Here is a 5,482-nt window from a genome sequence, read left to right on the forward strand (position 1 = left end):
ATAGTTTGGAACCGATTTGGGGAAAAGATTGGACTAGATTGATTCTGAGGTCCCTCCTAATATAAAAGAATCTTCAATTCTGTCATATAAACAAACAAACAAATAAATAAACATACACACTATCCATATATGTATGCATGTATATATACATACCTGTAATATATCACATACATACATATACAAATATAAAAGCCTATATATATGTATGCAGGTGATATATTACAAATATACACACACATACATGTATGTATATACATATGTGTGTTTGTTTATCTATTTATTTATTTGTTTTTTTTTATTTATTTATATGACATTCTTGAAGAAGATGAGTTTGCATTACACACAGTAAGGGAAGGAAAAGAGGAAGAAAAATGCCAAATTACCCCGGATAAACCTTTGCAACATTCTTGAAACTTTACCTGCTGCTAATTCCTTATTCTTTCATAGCTCAGGCTGAGGGAATAGTCTATGAGGGTACCCGAAGGTCATGCAAAGACTACTTAAATGTCTATTGGACTCAGGTCTCTGAGGCTCTTATCAGCAGTAAATAAACCTAGGCTGAGCTCCTCCACATGATGATTGTTGCTAACAAAGAGTTGCCAAAAATAATCAACCAAACAAGACACCTGTTAGGAAATGGGGACCTTGGCCTCTTTTTTAGGAATAAAGCCCATCCAACCCAACAAAAAGAAAAAGCTGGGATCAACCACAGTTATAAGGGGGATATGTATTGGAATTATAACAACATATTTATCTGGAGAGGCGGAGTGCCCCTGCCTGGATGCACCTCCCCTCATATAAAAATGCTCAATGTTGACATGAGATTGAATACAGTCTCTTCATGTAGGTTATGCAGACAATGGATCATTAATAGAGATTTTTAAAAGGTATATGAATGATTTTTTAAAAGGTTTAGCTTAAAATTATGATGATTAGAGAGTCTTGGAAATATTTTACTCAGCCTCACCCTAATAGATGTACTAACTTCTCATAGCTGTGTATGAAATTGATAGAAATTGATTTTGGCATGTGTCAGCAAGACAAGGCCCATAAACTTTAATATGTAGTCCAGGATAGAAAAAAAAAAAACAAAACAGCTATGTAAGGAATGAAAGTATGGCAACAATTAATTATGGTCCCACACTGTCACCTAAGAAATGAAACAAGAGAACATGATTTTATCCCATCGAAATTTAATTGTTCCAATTTTTATGTAGTTTTTCATATTCCAAGATGGCAAATTTCTGATATATTTCTGTTCAGTGAGATCAATCATAAATCTGTGGCATATGATATATAGCTTGATTCTCTCTTCTAGCAGTTATTCAAAAGACTAAATCATAAATATAAAATTAGTGTCATCCTTTCACAGTCCTCATATTGCTGAGACCTATTCATCATTTGGCCTCCTTTGTTGACTTTGGTTGTTCATGTTAATTGTTTGGTGACAGCATTTGAGTCTCAGCATAATAGAAATTTGATGCTGGCAATATTCTACAAATGATTCTATAGGTTCATTGCTTAAATACTACTAGTGGGGGGATTTTGGATCCCAAAACTAAAGTTATTAATGGATTCCATCAATTTCCTCCCAGAAACTTAAAGGCAACTTTACCTCTACAGGAGATAAAATCACCCATTTTATGCATAATACAAAATTATTTTATTTAGAAAAAAAACATCTTGGAGACTTAGAATAATTATATTTTAGGTCATCATTGTGTTCTTCCTCTTGTCTGACATCAATTGACACAGCAAAGTTTACAGGATTTTGTTCTATCACAATTAAATAACCAGAGTGAAAAAGGGAAATTAAATTACCAATTAAAAAACTAGAAAGAAAAGAAAATTATTTATTGATTGTTCTAACATCTAGAGCCTACCACCTGAATTTACCTGATAAGCATTTTCTTTCAATATATTCTATATACACTTAAATGTATGTGTGTTGTTTCTCCAAGAGAATGTAAAATCTTTGAGGTAAAGGATGGCCTTTTCTTTTTGCCTTTGTATCTGAAGATTCTAGTACAGTGTTCAGAACATCATTAGTGCTTAATAAATTCTTTTGATTGATCAACATCATCATCATCTTCACCAGTCATATTTATATAATGTTTTAAGGTTCAAAAAATCTGATCCTCATGATAACACTGTGAGATAAGTAGTGTTAAGTATTAACTCAGTTTTGAAGGAAAAGGAAGAGAAGTTCAGATGTTTCTATAGTCAATGTCAGTCATGGATCTTTGTGACAGGTGACTCAGTTGATAAAATATTGGGTTGGAATTAGGAATAAATTATTTCAAAAAGGGCCTTGGGCAATTATTAGCTGTCTGATGGTAGGGAAGTCACTTAACTGTACCTTTCTCAGTTTCCTCAACTAGAAAATAGGTATAATATTAGCACCCATATCCCAGGGTTGTTATGGTGATCAAATGAGATAATATTTGTAATATACTTATCACAATGCCTGGTGCATATAGTGTCTCAATAAATGCATGTTTCTTCTTTTCCTTCCTTCCTTCTTTCCTTTCTTCCTTCTTTCCTTTTTTCTTTCCATTCTTTTTTACTTCCTTTCTTCCTCCCTTGTTAATGATTTTGCTTTGTCATTTTCTGTTATCTTTGGATTGTATCTTGAATTCAGAATTTTCTTCCTTCTTTAATGTATTTGATGTTGATACACCTACATAGAATGCAGAGGAATTACATTGTTCTTAAACTTTGCCATATTTAGCTCAAGAAAGCTTTCTGTCTGTAAGATTTAAAAGTGGATATTTTAGGATGACTTTTATTTCTTTCCTACCCAATATGATTGGACCAATAACTTAATCTTAAATTCTATTTTTTATTAGGCATATTTTTTCATTGCACCCAATTCTTGTGTAAGTGATCATTAAGGAAATATTCAAATAAATATTCTGTAAGAAGAAATGTAGATCTGTATCAATGAAGGAAATTTCCACACAAAGGATTCCCCACTTCCTTAGTAGGAACTATTGAGTACAGAAGATTCCCATATTTTGACAAATGGATCCTACTCATAGTTAGTCTGTTTGTATAGATTTTATTTAAAGATACACACAGCGTAGAGGCTTTCTGACAGCTGTTCATATGATTCCTCTCCCCATGCAAATGTCCTAATGCTGAGTGTGCCAGCTGATGGTTGGAGTCAGTTCCATAGATCAGGAGCTGAGGATCCTTTCATTTGTAGGGATAAAGAGTGTTTAGATAATTAGGGCCCACAGTCCAAGCATCATGTGTGGACAGGTTGACTTTACTTCAGCCTGGTCCAATTTGTGTTTCCACTTGACAGTAGGTTCAAGCATCAGGCAAGTTCCCATGTCCAATTGATAAATGTTGGACACTTGGCCAAGCTTCAGTGTTTCCCATCATAAACATACTTTCACAACATTTACTTTCATAAAATTAAAGCTGTCTCTTTCTGCCTGGGGAGAAAAATGAAGAAAATTCACAAAGTGAAGCACATGAATTTTTTGGCTTCTAGAAAATTAGAATGATTCAAAATGTGTTTAATAACAAATAATGAGTGTTGTTCAGCTTAGCTAAAATGTTCAGATGAACTCCTTACCAAAAGGTTGGCCTCAGTCAAGGCTATACTGGTAAATATTTAACTACTAGCTGTTTGAAAAAAAAGTATGCACAATGTACTTCTCAATATCTTTCTTAAGTCTAGACAATCAAAACAATAAACCAAACCCTGATTTATCATGTTGGTGGTTTTCCTAGAGTGAATTTTCACCCTGAAATTTTAGCAGTCAGCTCACTAAAACTGGTTTTATCAGGCTTTTTCATAAATGTGTCCTCACATGATGTGAAGATTGAATGTTGCCTGCTAAGCTATAGATGACTGTGACCAACGTCTGTGAATTTGGGTTAAAAAATCAAAATAGCAGAATTGAGAAGGTACAGTTTAACAAAGTGGTGCAATTATAGGATGAGATTCTAACTCAAGCACAAAAGGTATAAAGCCCTTAAATTAAATTGAAGCATAGTCCAGTTCAAATGATAATTGCTTACTAAAACTTTAACATATCTCACCAGCTAGAATACATCTCTACCTCTATTGAATTCTCATAGAATGTTATTTCTTCCCCTCTGATGCACAATAGTCTTTGACATTACAGGAATATTTCTGTACAAATGTCATTTCACAATTCATCAAGGATCTGTCATTTCTTCAGAGTAGGTATTCACTGCACTACAACTTCATAAATAAACCTTAGGGAATGGTCTGAAGCTCAACACACAAATAATTAGTGTCTGAGGCAACACTTGAACCAAGGATTTTTTTTTAATTCCAAGTCCAATAACCTTTTTACTCTTCAGTGCTTCCTGTATCATTCACAAAAACACCATTAATAAGGAATAACCAAATCCCACTTTAATATCAAAAAGTCCTAATGCTACAATCATATTATTTGGCAAATTGTAAATTTAAAACATTTTTTCTTGTGGAACTTATGAAGCCCATATTTTTTTTTGAAAATGCTGAACAAAGTAATGGAAGATGTAATTGAACAAACATTTGTACAAAAATAAACTCCTGCAAAGTTTTATAAGAGCCTGCTACCATGTCTTACACCTAGTCAGCATTCTATAGCATTTTATTTTTTGCTGTTGAATCTTAAAATTGGACATCCATCATATCAGAAGACCAGGATTATATACCAGACAGTAGTTTTAAAAGAGGTGTGATATGTATTATTATGAAATATTTTCTTTCAAATGTCTTATTTTGTTACAATGTGTGATACCCTTAGCCCAGATGTATACCTCCATTTAAATAAGTAAAAAAAAATAGGTCATAGACAGTTTTGTCATATTGCAAAAATCTGTGCAATTACCTAAATTAAAAATTTAAGGCAAGTAAATTGCTACATTAACCTTTTAGAATTGCATTTTAATTATTCTCTACACACCAGTTCACATTTATGAATGCTTTTCTTCAGAATTAATAAGTCATTTCTTTTAACTGCTCAAATAGCCTTCAAAACTCTGATTTCTATAACTACATTAACATATCAGTTTATTTTGGGAATCAGAGGTATCTCTATATTTTGCCTTCATTAAAATAACTATATTTGTTCAATTGTGTCTGTCTTTTCATGACTCTATTTGAGGATTTCTTGGCAAAGATACTGGGATGATTTGCCATTTCCTTATCTAGTTTATTTTATGGATGAGGAAACTAAGGTAAACAGGTTAAGAGACATGTCCAGGATCACACAGAAATAAGTGCCTTAGGCCAGATTTGAACTCAGGTCTTCCTGATTTCAGGCCTGCTGCTTTATCTACTGTACCACCTGGATGCCTAAAGAAACACTTGAAGAGCTATGATCTTCCTTCCCTTTCTGGAGAGAGAAATTCTCAAGAGGTAGAGGTGAGGAGGCAATGCACTCAAGGAATGAGGAACAGCTGATAAAAAGACAAGCATTTGGAAGATGTGGTATTCTGTGGAAGGAAG

The sequence above is a fragment of the Vombatus ursinus genome, unplaced genomic scaffold, assembly GCF_900497805.2.
Source record: "Vombatus ursinus unplaced genomic scaffold, bare-nosed wombat genome assembly UNPS02014313.1, whole genome shotgun sequence".
NCBI lineage: Eukaryota > Metazoa > Chordata > Mammalia > Diprotodontia > Vombatidae > Vombatus > Vombatus ursinus.